The 17237-nt window shown below is 37.4% G+C and overlaps 1 pseudogene; it reads left to right on the top strand.

The window, feature by feature from the left end:
• LOC138882639 (nudix hydrolase 8-like) overlaps positions 1–17237 on the top strand; it is a 67346-nt pseudogene that overhangs the window by 31789 nt on the left and 18320 nt on the right.

Here is a 17237-nt window from a genome sequence, read left to right as displayed (position 1 = left end):
CCTTTTTGGTGAGTATACTCATCTGTGTCAATAAGGTGGCCATATTTTCAGCCATAGAGTTGGATGGATCTAAGGGCACTAAGTGAACCACTAGAGTGATAGGTGCATTCATGGTTGTCCATCCCGAATTCTGTGAAATCTTGCCAAGCAGACTCTGGCCTTCTCTCCATGTTTTGCTCAAAAATGCTCCACCAGCTGAAGCATCAACATTTCCCTTCATGCCATCTGACAATCCCATGTAAAACCGCTGCCCCGACATCAAATCCGGAATACCATGGTACGGACAAATAACCAACACCCCTTTGAATCGTTCACATGTTTCATGTAGTGTCTCCATTGATCTTTGTTTGTAACTCAAAATTTCATTAATTTGTTGAGCAGTCTTGTTGGGTGGGTGGAACTTGTTCACGAATTGCTTGACTAACTCCTCCCAAGTTGTTATGGAATTAATGGGGAGTGATTTTAGCCAGGTCTAGGTAGCTCCTGTCACTGAGAATGGAAACAATAATAACTTGATTGCTTCTGGAGTTACGTTGGGCTGCCTTTGGGTTTTGCAGATTGACAGGAAATTCTTCAAGTGCTGTTGAGGATCTTCGACTTGTGACCCCAAAAATAGTCCCTTGTATTGCAACAAGTGCAACATGTTGTACGTGATTTGGAATGATTCAGCCTGTATCTGCGGGGCTAAAATCCCTGTGGCTAGATTTTTAGCTGTGGGTTGTGCGCAGTCATAAAGCGCAGCCTCTGGCATAAGAGGTGCCACTGGCTCTACCAGCGCAGCTAGGTCCACTACGTGATCCCCCATATCTAGTTCGAATTGTTCAGTTATTTGTTTTTTCAGTTGGCCCGATTCAAGGCGTTGAAAACTTTCTCGGGATCTGATAATGCTTCAAATAATTCACCAGTTATCGATGAGTTTCTAGGCATGCGCCTGTACAACCAAGTCAACAAACGTTAAAATTTCAATGCAAAGATTGGGTATAGAGAAAACTGACTACACTAAGAATTTTTGTACTTCTTTCAATTGAAATTGATAACATCGTTAATTCCCCGGCAACGGCACCAAAATTTGATCACGCCCAACTATGCCTTATAAAAAGGACACGGGGACGTTGCAAATATAATCTGAGTATTTAGCCCAGAGTCGAACCCACAAGGAATTAACCTATCAAATACTCTTATTAGACTTACTAAATTCTACGGAATCAACTTCCCAAGCGTTGTAAATAACAATTGAGGGTGTTCCTACTAACTAAGAATGACAGTAACTAAGCAACTGAAAACTAACTACGATTAAGTTGTAAACAATTAAGAGAAGGTTCTAAGGCTATAATTTCCACTATTGATGGAATCTCTCTTCCGGTTATGTTTCACATAGATTCACCAAATAGTCTCTATCAATCATGAGCACTCTTATTACCGTAAATCTCTCCCGAGTAATCACGATAATTTACTAAACGCACTCTCCCGAGTTGCGCTAGCTGTCTTTATTTCTTACAGCTCACTTTAGATAGCACCCAAGGCTTCGTTATCCCTAATCCCTCCTTTAAACTCTCAGCTATTGATCCCTCATATACTTTGGGAGTGGTGTTGTTCAACAATTACCTAAATATGCACTCTCTCCCGAGTTATGCACACTAAATAGGCACAGCTAATTGAGGATCCTGTCAATTGACTACAACAAGCACATAGTTGAATAAATAGAGATTAAACTGGGCAAACTATATTAACATAACAAGAAGTTCATCCTTCAATAGGTTCCATCAAAACCCTAGACTAGGAAATTATCTACTCATGACAAAACAAGATAAAACTACTAAATTATTCATAATGGGTAATTACAATAATAAAGAGATGATAGAAAACTCTAATGTTTGGTTACTCTTCTCACACTTGTTCTTGCCTTCAAAGTAGTCTGAAAATAAGCTTAAAACATGTCTTGGGCGAGCTTCTAAAGTTTATAAGGGTTTGAAACAAGTTTTTCCCGAATTACACTTTGGTCCCCAATTTTCTGGTACGTGAACAGTTCACCGCGGTCGCGGCAAGACCGCGGTGAACACAGAACATTCTGCCTCGAGTACTTGATCTGGTGCGGTCCCATCGCGGTCGCGGTGGATTTCACCTCAGTCCATTTTTTGCTTCTTTATGCTCGGGTACTTCTTGGTTGGGCGTTTTCTTCACATTATTGACTCCAAAATACTCCGTAGTACTTCCTCACTTAGTTTATTCCCTGCGAAGCAAAAGAACACCAATTAGAGCATTTTGTTATCAACTCGCCTATAAAACAACAATAAAGCATAGTAATATTAAGGTATAAATATCATCTATATATACTAATATGAACACCCCACACTTAAATCATTGCTAGTCCTCTAGCAATCCACCACACTCTATAAAATTTCCTTCCCTAAGCTTTTCCTTTAACGACTCATACCTTGAACAATTTACCAAAGTTGCACCTAGTAATGAACAACCTTTGCCTCAACACTCGAATCTCTCATACCATGCAATATTCGCACTTACTCAAACTACTCCATACAAGAGTCAAGACTTACCTTTCCTTAGTGAATCACATGCCCTCACATAACACAAGAGAGTAGTTCCACAATCAACATGATTAAAAACAATTAGGAACTCAGATGGACAAAATTCGCTCACTCTTCAAAAGAACATTCACATGCCACAAAGATGCACCATAGGCTTGCCCGTAGTATAATACTCTACTAATCGAGCCTATCTAGTCTAAGATCAATTAGGACTTCATTTTGTTGTAATGTAGGCTAAGGGATGGATAGGATATATTTGGATATAGTGACTAGCCTCCCTAAGCACTTTTAATACACAACATATTAACATTCCATATCATTCTTATGTCAACCAGACATTCCCCACAATTCATTTATAACAAGCCATTCCTTTAGGTGCATTTGCATCAAACTACCACTTATCAACTACTATATTTATTCACAAATAATTTTTTTTTGTGGTGCTTCTTCTTTCATTCTTCAAAACTGCACCTTTCCTCTAAACCCTTGGAAAAGAACCATGGCTCAAAGAAAAACCAAGGGGGAGTTACTACACTACCTACAAATAAAATAAAAAATCTTTTTGGGATTTTCTCTAGACTAACTTCCCTCAAGAACTGTCTCAAATATCCGTCATCAGGAAGAGTCCTTACATATCTTTTTTTTGTTTGACTTATGTCCCTCAAGAGACCTGTCGAAAGGTGTCCGTCGTTGGGCCAAGTCGAAGTTAATTACATGATCCTACCCTACCAATCAATCAAAAGTAAAGCAACAAAAATAAAGCAACAATATACAAAGTTACACAATCTCTTTACAATAACATCATACAACGATAGCCATCCCCCACCCACACTTAAAAATATGGCATGTCCCCATTTCAACAAATAAAGAGCAGAGTAAGGAGGGGGACTTCCCTGACGATCAATCCTGATCAGAGAGAGTGCTAGGATCGAGGTGACATGCTCGTCCTAACGCTCGAAGCCATCCCATAATCTTCTTCTCCGACTTTTCCTGTTGAGTGGTAAGAGTCTCAACTCTGGTGCCCAAGTCTGTGACAGAAGTGCGGAGACCAGCCATATCCTGCTCCAGGGCTGTCATGCGGGTACTACGGCAGGGTTGTGAAGGGCCCGCATCATCAACTCTTGTAGGTGGTGGGATCTCAGCTGCCTCAGTATCATCATCATCAGATTCATCATCCGATTCATCAACATTCACCACTAGCTCTATCCCAATTCTGATTTTTCTTGCGAGGAATGGGGCTTTCAGTGGCAATTTCCCATCAACTCTAAGGTCTTTAGGGACTCTAGCAAGATGGCACAGCCTGGTGACTAGAGAAGGGAAGTAGAAGCCTTTGAGCAACTCAGGTGATCTAATGAGCATCTCGTCATGGAGGAGCCGGGCCACATCAAAATCCCTGTGGGCCATGAAGCAGTAGATCGCCGCCGCTTGTGGTAGATTGACATCGGTCGTATTGTTGGAGGGAAACAACTGACTATTGATAATTGTTAGCCAACACTTAGCCTCCCAATTGAGATACTGGGAGTTAAGTGTGATCCTGTGCTTTATCCATATGTAGTCTCTGTCTGGCACATAGATAGTTTCAAGAAGAGTTGCCCATAAGGCACTTGATCGGATAAACATCAGCTTCCCCCCTGAACACTGGCAGCCAGTACACCCTGCGGATGGCCTCGATGGATGCATTTACTCAGGTATTGCGCATAGTAACAACCCCATTCTCATGTTCCGGGTAGTTAACATAGAACTCCCTTACCATCTGAACATTGGCTTCCTCCGGTACCTCGAAGAAGATGTCCACCTGGCACCTCCTCAACTCATTGGAGATATTCGGGCATTCCACCTCTAAGGCTTCTCGGTCAATATGCACCTCATGTAGCAATTTCTTAGCTGCCTTTGCATTGTACCTATCCTCCGCTGGTTTGGAGACAAACCTGGTGTTGTCAAACTGTGGTGCACTGACTTGACCCCTGGCCCTCAAGGAGCTTCCCGGTCCGCTAGCGGAGGATCCGGTGTTGCGTCTCTTCTTAGATGGATTCATTGCACCTGTAAAACAGAGAAAAGCCTATCAGTGAGTGTGTGAAATGTGTGACGATGGTAGGTTACTCAGACTTCACCACAACCAAGTCACATTAGCCCTTGTAACTCCATTGGGGCAATTTTCCAAACACCTTGTGGGCAAGACAATTTCTTAACACCAATAACCCATATGGATATATCAGAACTTCCCCCAAAAGCAAAGGTTCTACTACACCATTACACCCCCTAACACTTCGTTCAACACCCAAAAACATACACCTCTCCACCACATTATATACATAGCCCCTTCACAAGTAAGTATAAAATGAAATTGAAAAGAAAAAAGAAGAAAAATAACAAAAATCTACTAAAAATTACTACATGCTTACAAACATTAGGCTATCATACAACTACAACAGAATACCAAAGAAATGATAGGGGTTAGGAATTACATACCTTGATGAAAGAAGGAGTGAGAGGAATGGAGATGGGGGAAGTAGGATGAGTGAAGAAGAAGAAGAAGAAGAGATGAGGGATTTGGGTTGAGAGAGAGAGAGAGAGAGAAATTAAAAAATAACGAAGAGGGAGGGGGGGGGTTAGAATTATGGAATAAAAGAAGAAGAAAAAAAAAAGAAAGAAAAAGTAAATATTTTAAACTAAAATAATACCTGGTACCCACCGCGGCCGCAGTGGGTTAAATAATCTGAGGCAAAATGTTAACTGAGGATCCTATCAATTGACACTAAATAGGCACAGCTAAATAGGCACAGCTAATTGAGGATCCTATCAATTGACTACAACAAGCACATAGTTGAATAAATAGAGATTAAACTGGGCAAACTATATTAACATAACAAGAAGTTCATCCTTCAATAGGTTCCATCAAAACCCTAGACTAGGAAATTATCTACTCATGACAAAACAAGATAAAACTACTAAATTATTCATAATGGGTAATTACAATAATAAAGAGATGATAGAAAACTCTAATGTTTGGTTACTCTTCTCACACTTGTTCTTGCCTTCAAAGTAGTCTAAAAACAAGCTTAAAACATGTTTTGGGCGAGCTTCTAAAGTTTATAAGGGTTTGGAGCAAATTTTTCCGGAATTACACTTTGGTCCCCAATTTTCTGGTACGTGAACAGTTCTCCGCGGTCGCAACTCGACCGCGGTGAACGCTGAACATTCTGGCTCGAGTACTTGATCTGCCGCAGTTCCACCGCGACCTATTTCACCTCAGTCCATTTTTTGCTTCTTTATGCTCGGATACTTCTTGGTTGGGCGTTTTTTTACATTATTGACTCCAAAATACTCTGTAGTGCTTCCTCACTTAGATTATTCTCTACGAAGCAAAAGAACACCAATTAGAGCATTTTGTTATCAATTCGCCTATAAAACAACAATAAAGCATGGTAATATTAAGGTGTAAATATCATCTATATAGCCTAATATCATTAAGCGACTGTGCTAGAATCCGGGAATGCCTAACACCTTCTACCCGGTTAACAAAATTCCTTAGAATTTCTGGTTCGCAGACTTTTAAATAAAGTCGAAAATGTCCGTGATTTGGGATTTAAAATAAACCGGTGACTTGGGACACCATAAACTATTCCAAGTGGCGACTCTGAAAAAATAAATAAAATAATCCCATTTCGATTTGTGTCACTTTAATTGGAAAAACTCCCCTTAAATCCCCTCGGGTGGTAAAAAAGGAGGTGTCACAATAGTCTAAAAATGTCGAAGTGCTAGTTAGGTATTAGGTTTTAACAAATCATAATTAAACTTTATTAAACGTGCAAAGATCAAATTAGCAGATTAAAATTTTAACAAATAAAAAGCAACGTGCGTTAACGGAGCAAGGGCGCTCCTGCAAATTGGAAGAATAAGGTTTCTTAAAGCAGCTTTTTGGTTTTTGAGGGGGTGCTCTACTCCCAGGGAGATAACGTGATTTGTTCTAACAGGAAAAAAATGGCACATATTCAGCAAAGTCTTTCCACTTCAATCTCTTCATCAACTTCTACTTTAATGGATCAGCACAAACTCCGTCTCAGGTATCAAATTTCATCCCCTATGTTTTGTTTGATTTCCTAACTCAGTTCCAGTTCTATTTTTTTTGTTGGGATAGTTTCAATTCATATGATTCTTATTTGAATCTTATAACTGCTTTCGTTATCGACATTGCTGGTTCTCTTTTGCTGGTAAATATTCAATATTTAAGCATTAGCGAAGCAGTAGAGAAGGAATGTCCACTATACCTTCAAGCATTCTGACTCGCTTCAGCTTCAGCTATTCATTTTTCTTTATTTCATGGTAGAAAATTAGGTTTTGTTAACGATTTTTATGTCTTACCTTTATTTTCTTCCTCCAAAGACCTGGGGAGAAAGTGTCTTTCTTTTGTTGGTTTTCTACCTGGTGTGGGGTACCCACATTGAGGGTCGCACCGCGTTAGGCCATTAAAGGGGGATGCACTCATACCAAGATGTTTTCCATTCATAGGGCTCTAACCCGATACCCCTCGTTAAGGGCGGAACGATCCTATCCATTGCACCACAACCTTTGGTGGTGCGGTTAAATATCTACTTCTACTGATTCTTGAATTTGACTCTTTATTTTTCTATAATTTGATGGTAGAGCATTTTGTTTTGGTTTTTATTAATGTTTTCATTTTGAGTTACACGAAGCTGAGGATTCTCTTTTTCCTTTATTGAATGAAGTATCCCCCATTTATAGCATTTACAGACTGGGATGAGTTTACTAGTTAGCGAACTGCCTTAGAATCTCATCTGTATTGGTTGTATATTCATGACTAAATGCGTTGATGAGAATGTAGTAAAAAACTACTGTTGCTTCCATTAATACTTTGGTAATCCTGAGTATTTTCATTCCTGGTGTATGCAATGTTTGCTAATATAAAGTGTGGATTAATTGTTGGAGGAGCCAGAATGTGTCACTGCCAGGCAAAACCAATGGTATTGTCAGATGTGTTGCAACACCCTCTACGGAAACTTGTAAGTCTTCATGTTAATGTTGTTTCTTAGTGCAAATTATTTCACATTTTTTGGTGTTCTGGCTTTTTTTTGGGGGGGGGGGGGGGGTCAAAGGTGTTCTTCTGGTGAATTGCCAAATTGTATTAATGCAAATAGTAGAGTGTGAGCCGGTGCAATATGGATCAATTAGAGATTTTGAAAATTGGTATTTGAGAACTTTAAACTAATCAATGTTTGTGATTGCATATGTATTGCTTTTAACTAGATGTGAAACAAAGTGAAGAGTCAAAACAATTGCTACGTGACGTTTTTAAAATAATTGTACAAAAATTGTCTGTTGACAATGATAAAAAGTAAACAATTGTCCATCTTAGTCTCACCTGTATTTGTCCATTCAAATACATATGCAATTTCTTGAGATTTGATTGCGCTAACAAAATTCCTGTGTTGCTTGAAGCTTACAAGACAAAGGTCTCTCGCAATGAGAACTTAGCTAAACTTCAAGCTGGTTATCTTTTTCCTGAGGTCTATATTTTAGATGGTACTTTTGTATTGAGTTGATTGTTATTATCTGTTTATTTAAGCTACTTTGCAATTAAAGATGCTTCTTATATTGAATTAGCAGTAGGAGATTAGAGAAGATGTTGGACACATTGCTTGGAATAAATTGGAGGCATTTCTTTTGTGCTCATGCAAATAAAAGATTAATTTAGATGATATAGCAGTAATGTGGAATTACGATGAGACAACGAGCAGATATAGTTCCCTAAAGCAAAATTATTTGCTTTTTAAGCTGGATGTTGGCTGGCTGATTTTATACAGCCATTATCCCTCTATCTTCCATCTTGAAATAGGGGAAAGAAGACACTTTATAGAAATACACTAAAATTCGAGCTAGACTTCACTATTTAGGATACTTCTTGCTTTCAGATGTGAAAATTGATCAAAAGGGATGTGCACCTGATATGGAAATATAAGGTTTTCTTCTTCCAACTATACAATGAAAACCGTCCGTCTTCAAGCTTAGTTGAGATTTTCTTGCTGTCACTCATGCTATTTAAAGACAATCACATTCTGCACTTTAGTTAAAGTGTCAAGTGAAATGGTGGTATAATTTTGGACTCTAATTAGTTGATGTTACAGTCTTACACTGTTTAATTAACAATTATCCCATGTCTTCCTTCAGGCATGCACATACAGTGGCCTTTGAAAAGTCAGATTTGTTCTTTGTCTGCCTATTAAGACCCCTGTTAGAACATATCATGGTTGATGATCTTGAAATTCAGGCTGCTAAGGTAAGCATATCGCATAGATTAATAGTCAGTGAAAACAAATTTGATATATGTATTTCCTTCACTAGGTGATATTTTCAGTTCAATGCATCCCATCTTACTACACTCCCCAGACCCCACGGTGTGGGATAATACCGGGTATGTTGTTATTGTTGTAATGCATCCTATCTCAGCTATGATATTATCCCCATTTTAAATCTTATTTGTTATCTGTATCTCTTGGAGAAAACATTGATTTACTTCAAGAAAATTGAGAAACTACTTATTCTGTCATTTCAAAATATGCGCCAGATATTGAACGCTTCTTTATGATTTAGTGGCAGTTTCCCATTGAAATATGCCAACTCTTGCATTATATGTGGTTCCGAGATTTCTTGTTGAGGGAACAAGAGGGACTAATGGAGGTTATTTTCCTGCAAAATATTAGTCACACGTACGCAGAGAGTTGAAATTGACAACAGATTTGGAACGATAGATAAACTTAGAGGCAGTTCCAAAAGGACTTAATTCAATGGCATAATATGACACTCCTCCCATGGTAAAACTTTCATGAAGAACTATTTTCGCCCCATACCAGTCCTTTAGAGTACAGTCGCTACATGTTAAATTAATATTTAGAATATCTCTCATCTACTGGCATTTCAGTCATTTTAAATGTCGCACATAGGTTGGGGAAAATGAGTTATTTTCTGATATGGTCTTGGACAATTCTCACATAATGAGCTAACTTTCGAGGTTAAGTTGCGCCCGATGTCCCTTTTTCTTAATATGGTTTCAGATTCGGGCTCATCCTTATTCTTGGTTTCACAATGTTGGCCCCATGTAATATTGTCCATGCATCAGTTGTTGAGTCCCAGGGCGTGTGGGAGGTGTTAAGTGTCCTATATTAGTTGGGAAAATGTGCAATTATATCCTTTTATAGTTTTGGACAATATTCACTTCAAGAACTAGCTTTTGGTTTACGTTAGACCTAAGGTCCACTTTTCTTAGTAATTCTCGCTAGAGAGTGCAGTTTTATGCTACCTTGTATTTACTCAAGCTGCCTTTCTCTTTGTGATGCAGTGGATGCATCTAGTTGAGTTTGTGGAGATGACATGTTCAAGAAAATATTTTCATCGCTCGACTAGGGAAGCGTTACTGTGCATTGCCTGTCCATCAACTGGTTTCAAAATTTCATGGCAAACTTTCCTCATTGTACTTCAACACAGTTGAGGATCCAAATTTGAACTGTCAAGTCAGTTAGAATCACAGTCAGCATTTTATCATACAGTTTCGCTCTCACCTTCCATTTTGTTTTGGATTATAGTGGTACACAGAGTTTAACACAATGACTAATGTCAATTGGTTATTCTCGACGATGATATGTGGTATGTAATGATATTCCCATGTTCCCTGCAAAAAACAGAAAGTTGTAATTTGTTATAAGATTTTTCTTTTTTTGGAAGCCCAGGAAAACCAACAACCGCTATAGCCTCTACCCTTCGGGGTGAGCACTCTGTGGTGAGTACTCTGTGCGCACTGGGTAAACTCCCACTGTGTAATAGCCTGCAACCCACACTGGGAATGTAAACCGCACTAGGCAACCCTTGTGCGACAGGCTCAGACCCAGAAGGCATTGAGGGTGGATCGATCCCAAGTCATCACTATGGATAACCCCCTCCAAACCAACTGGGTCGTCCCGAAGGACTAAGCTGCTGTAAGTTGTAACCTACTAGGATATGAATTTTTTAAATACGTGAAATATATTTTACAAAGTGATTTAGTTTCCATTTTTTGTTCTTCCTACAATGATAGTTTAGCTCATACTTGTATTATACTTGTCATTATGCCATATGAACTTGTTGTAGGAAGGTTACTGTCATGAAAATTTTCTTCTGGTGCGGAAGGTGAATCCTAATGCCTTCGTTAATGTAGAGTTTAAGAATGCAATAAAGTGTTCAAACACAGAAGCAATACCAATTTATTACAAATTAACAAGACGATCACACAACACAATCAGAAAACAAAAATTTACTCGGTATACCTGGGGCGAAGCTATGTTGGCTTAAGGGTAGTCAACTGAATATGCTTCGCCAAGTAATTATACTATTCATAAGGTACAATATTATTTGTTATTGATTAAAAAATAGACTTTGAACCCCCTTTCATAGCCTACTGGCAAAGGATGAAATTTGAACACCGTTATTGAATTTCCTGACTTCGCCGCTGTAGTATACAACAAAGCAATCAAAATATCAGAACCAGAAAGAAAAAATAGTACAAATAAGGAGAAGTTATAGGCAGAAAAACTTAAGACATCACAGGAAATACATCACAGCAAACTCTATTGATCAACTTTAGCTTGAAACTCTGTCTCTGGTGCGGGAAGTTCCTCTGCCTTTCAGTTTCAGTCCAGAAGTTCAACTCTTTACAACTGCTGTTTTTATAGGAAAAGAGACTCAAAGTTTTACAAAACTACAAATCTAGGTTGAGATTTGAATACACACCTACATTAGACAAATGGGCACGCTTAGACAAATGACCTCCTTATAACATCTATCCCTATATAACAGTCATTCACTATAAAAGTCAAGTTTTGCTCAGAACCGATTTTTTAAATTATATTTTACTTCTCTATAACAACTTTTTATCTATAACAGCAACAACCATATTTATAGTAGAACGCTCTTTGTAAAACTACCTTTCTATAACATCCAAGTACAATTTTTAAGAATAATAATTTTAAAAATATGCCTACAATATTATCCTTTAAATAAAGTTTCTATGTTGCATAAGATATAAGATTTGAAGATTTGCACATGATATCTTTTTGTTACGACCCAAAATTCAACTAGCCGTGATGACACCTAACCTCACTTGCTAGGTAAGTCAAATAACCACAATCTGATTTAATAAATATTTAACAAATTCTAATACACTTCCAAAGACTGTTAGTACAAATCATGAGCTTCTAAGAATAGAGTTTACAAAGCTGATATAAAGTAAATACATTTTCTGTTTGAAAAGTACATAAAGAAAGTTTTATAAATCTATGACTACCATAAACAAGAGGCAACCACAACCGGAGCGCAGGTGCATCTTCCAATTCAGCTCCCATCGAACACAACAACATTGACATTCGAAATCTGAACGCAATGTGCAGGAAGTATAGTATGAGTACAACCGACCCCATGTACTCAAAAAGTAACAAACCTAAACTTAGGTTGAAAGCAGTGACGAGCTTGTACCAAAGTCAGAGTCCACCAATATCCAGTAACACCTCATAACAATATACGTAAAGCAGCACAAGGAATATCTTAATAATAAAATGCTCAGCTCGTTCATAGTTTCGGAAAAATAAATATTTTCTTTTCAAGTATAATAGTAAAACTCAATTATTTTTACTAAAATCACCAAAACACGAGGAAGTCTAAAACTGTGATTTTTCCCAAAAACCTTTCAACAAGTAAACTTTTCATTTTCAGATAGCATGAGGAAAGTACATCTCTATGCCTACATGTCAAGATACAAGTAAAATCATGAATGTCACCAATACCAGGTAGCAGAAGGAAATGCAACTCTATGCATGTATCTCAAGTACACATGTCAAATGCAATGTCTCTCAGTGATGAACTCATGTACTCATACTCTTAGAGTACTCAATCTCATTGCCTCGCATTATCTCGTTGCGGTGTGCAACCCGTTCCAATATAGATAATCGGCCCGAAGGCTTGTTGCGGCGTGCAACCCGATCCAATAGAAATGAATATCGAACCCGAATTTCGTAAGAAATGTGTGATATATAGGAAGTAACAATTTGATGCGAATGTTGATAATGAAATCTCAAAATCTTTCGAATAGTCCTTTAGACTTAATTACTTTTATACATAATAGAAAAGACTATTTTTTCACTTCAAAATAGATTTGAACAATTCGAAGCATATGAAAATATTTTTGGTTTTCTATTTGGCGGTAAAAACTAAGATCACTAGATGTTGAAAATTTGAAAAAATATTGCCTTAATTTTGAATGTTCCTTAAAGCATAATAATCAATTTATATTTGATGGTTTAGATTTATTTTCTAAATTAAAAGTATTAAGAAAAATAGTATAATTAGAAGATAGCAGTTTAATTGATACACTTAATAAAATAAAAAGATTTAATTCTTTTCCAAATGCCTAAATTGCTTATGGAATAATGTTAATCACTCATGTTACCGTTTTTTCAGCGGAAAGAAGTTTTCAAAATTAAAATTAATAAAATCTTACCTAAGATCAATAATGTCACAAGAAAGGTTAAATGGATTAGCCATATTGTCAATTGAGAAATACCTATTAGGAGTTATTGATTATAAGAAAATTATTAACAACTTTGTATCTAGGAAAAACTAAAAAAATAGATTTCAAATAAATAATTAAGAAAAATAAAAAAGGTAAGGCCCCTCGTAGAGTTTGGCTTTAGGCCACAAAATTCGTCGGGTCGCCCCTGTATTTTTAGCCAATCATTTTTTCTTCTTTTGATTCTTTTTTCATAGATTTATTGGCGTTAAATTTTTAATTTTAATACTATTCAAAATTGCTCAATATCGTCCTTAGAAGTATTTTTTGTTCATTCATATTCTTACCGCAAGCAAATTATTTTGATATTTTTCTTTGCCCTTAGTGGATCTTAAATGTGTAATAAGTGAATTTCATTTGCTCAAATATTTTTGAGAAAAAAAGTCCAATTTACCTCTCAAAGTTTTGACTATAATTGTAAATCACCTTTATCTTGGAGCTCTTTTAGAATAAAAATGTTTCTCCTAGTATTGTAATATTAGAGCAAAAAGTTTAACGAAATACAAAATAGCTTAATTTCGAAGAGTACAACAAATTTGACCAATTTTCTTATTTTATTTACTATTTATTTCTAAGATATTTCCTTGCAACTTGGATTTTGTTGATGTTGCTCCCAAACACACATATAAGTATACGTGGTTGACAAGTAATATAGGATTGGTACATGGACTTGTCATTAACTATCTACTAAATTAAACTAACATAATTAATCTAACCAAGCAACTATCTAAATATGAATATTTAACTAAAACTAATCTGAGTAACAAACTAAAAGATTAAAAGAAATAAATTTGCAATCTTAGAGATGAATTCAATGGGATAAAATATTCTAGAGCTATGGGTTAGATAACAACCTCGTTGAGTTTTCTACCAAAATTATCTAATTAATTGTATAAGGTTAAAATTGCGCTTGCCTAATTTTGCATGACTGACCGAAATCGAGATGGTAGATCAAGGCCCAGCCTTTGTTATATCGGACCATGGTACAAATATGGATTGGTAAGCTTGTGGATCAATGGCTGATCAAGATCGAGACCGAAACAGGAAAAAGATCGAACGAGATCGAAGGAAGCCTTCCAGATCGAATAACAGAAAGCCGAGATATCTGTGATCGGGCAAGTATCGTGGCAAAAACCTCGGCACGTATCAAGTCAGGACCGATTATTTAGCCCATCATAGGATTTACTTCCGTAATTAGAATTATACTATAAATAGGATTCCTCTACTATATAAAGAGGGGCCTGATCATCTTGTAATCATCTTACATTCATACATATCAAAACAATACAATACTTTCTGTCAATTCTTGTTCATCAGTTTGCTAATTTCTTAACTAATCGGGCACAGATCAGTTCGAGGGCACTCAAGCTCGAGGGTTGAATTACGTTCCAACACTGGTTTGCTTTATCTTACTGTTAATTTCTATCACTAATCTTTACATTTATCAATTATTATTTGGTGAAATAAAATGTCCTTAAAACCACATTATAAGTTTAATTGTTATCCAATTTTTAGGGTAAATAGATTGGCGCCACCGTGGGGCTAAGGATAATAGTGATAGCCTGGTATTAATTCTCAAAACACACACTGCTTTACACTTGTTCTTGTAAGTGCCTTTGATTTCAGGAATCAACATGTCAAACTCTCAAGTAGCACACACACAGAGACAGTGACCTTGGTTGTCACGACCCAAAATCTACTAAGGGTCGTGATGGCGCCGGACTCCACTGTCAGGCAAGCCAACCACAATTTACTAGCAATTTTTCATTTTATTATTTCCAAAATCACTTCTTTTAGCAGTTTAAACAATACATAGGAAATTCATCTGAATAAAAAATGAAACATTTAACAACATTCAAACTTTCTGAATAAACCCATAGACATCCCAGAGCCCGGTGTCACAAGTGCATGAGCAATTTCTAAGAGATAATGTAATACAACAACCGTCCGGAATACAATATCAGACAAAAAATAAATACAGTAATATGAAAGAGACTCTGCTAGCTGCGGGTCGTCTCGAGAAGTGCAGCTCACCTAAGTCTCTGTATCAACCATGCCACTATGCCACTAAGCCACTAGTCACATATGCACCTGTGCAACAAAAATGCACAGCAAGTGTAGTATGAGTACGAAAATAACGTGTACTCAATGAGTATCCCATCTAATCTCGAAGAAGTAGAGACCAGAGGTCAACTTCGACACTTACTAGTGGTCCAATAATGTTATATCAATAATATATTAAATCGGATTTCTATAAACATGTTTGCAATTCAACATGTTGAAGCAAGTGGACAATTCTTTCTTTTATTAAAATTTCCAAATTTCTCTTCATTATTTAAACATATTTTCATAAGTAGGGAAGAGGCAATAACAACTTCAATAAGTTTCAAGACAAGCAATACAAGCATGCGCAAATCATGCCGAGGTCGTACGACCCGATCCAATAATATTTAAACTGTGCACTGCCGAGGGTCGACTGATACAAACCATAGATGCATCTATTACCCCGCTCGCGAATCATACATGCGACGCGGTCAAATATAAATAAACACAACAATCAATCAATCAAGAATTCATCAAGGAACAATTATCCAAGAAAAAGCCAATTCTCTTTTAACAATTCAAGAAAATGAAGTTTAATCTTTTTTAGAAATTCATTTACAAATTCGATGTGATTTAAGCAATTCAAATTGACAATAATATTAAAATTATTCCAAGTATAGCATGCTTTCGGGTCCTAGACTACCCAGACAATAGCATAATAGTAGCTACGCACGGACTCTCGTCAACTCGTGCGCACGTAGCTACCACAAATAGGAGGACATAACCAATTATTTCACATATGGGGTCAATTCCCTCTTACAAGGTTAGAGTGGAGACTCACCTCGCTCCGAAGATCCATAACCGGCGTTCCACGCCCTTCCGAAGACTCGAATCGATGCTAAATGCTCCAATACTAGCCAATAATTATGAAAATCCATTAATATATGTTCAATTACTCATTACAATCCAATTTGTAACAATTCCTAGTCCCGTTCGAAAAGTTAACAAAAATGCCCTCGGGCCCACATGCCCGGATTCTAAAATTTTTCGAAGAATGAGTTTACCCATAGCCTCACGAACTCAAATATATAATTTACTCTCAATTTCATTTCCAAATTCGTGGTTCAAAATCTAAAATATCCATTTTCTAAGTTTTCCCTCAAACCCCCAGGTTTCTACCAATTTTCATGTCCAAATCCATATATAATCATGTGTTTAACTAAAAACTAGCATAAATTACTTACCTCATGCTTGGTGGTGAAAATGGAACCTCAAAGTTGCTCCAAAATCGGCTCTAATGGAAGAAATGGGGTTGAAATGAACTCAATCCCCGATTTAAAAGAACCTCACTGCCTCCAACATTTCCGCACCTGCAATCCCTTGACCGCTTCTGCGGTTCCACAGGTGCGGCCTTTCTACTGCTCCTGCGTTTCTCACCAGGCCCCCTTTCTGCTTCTGCGCCTCAACCTCCGCAGGTGCGGTCCCATTTCTGCGGCTACATGACCTCATCTGCGGTCATTTCTCTTCTGGTCAAAACCGCATCTGCTCCCTCCTAGCCGCTTCTATGGCTCCGCACCTGCGGCCAAAACCTCGCAGGTGAGGTTACACTAGATACCAGCAACTTTAGCCTTTCCAAAATTCTATTTTCGATCCGTTAACCACCCGAAATCCATCCGAGGCCTCTGGGACCCCAACCAATCATACCAACCAGTCCCAAAACACATTACGGACTTGCTCGAGGTCTCAAATTATATCAAACAATGCTAAAATCACGAATCGACCTCCAATCCAAGCTTTATGAACTTTAGAATCTCAAACTTCTACTTTCGATGTTTAAACCTATCAAATCACGTTCGATTGACTTCAAATTTGACACACAAGTCATATTCGACATTACAGACCTGCTCCAACTTTCGAAATTGGAATCAGACCCCGATATCAAAAAGTCAAACTCTCGGTCAAACATCTCAAAACCTTCAAATTTCTATCTATAGCCAAATGACTTCAAAATGACCTACGGACCTCCGAATTCACTTCCG

This window comes from Nicotiana sylvestris, chromosome 12, assembly GCF_000393655.2.
Source record: "Nicotiana sylvestris chromosome 12, ASM39365v2, whole genome shotgun sequence".
Taxonomy (NCBI): domain Eukaryota; kingdom Viridiplantae; phylum Streptophyta; class Magnoliopsida; order Solanales; family Solanaceae; genus Nicotiana; species Nicotiana sylvestris.
The sequence above is the reverse complement of the archived record's forward strand: the minus strand, read 5'-3'. Positions and strand labels throughout refer to the sequence as shown.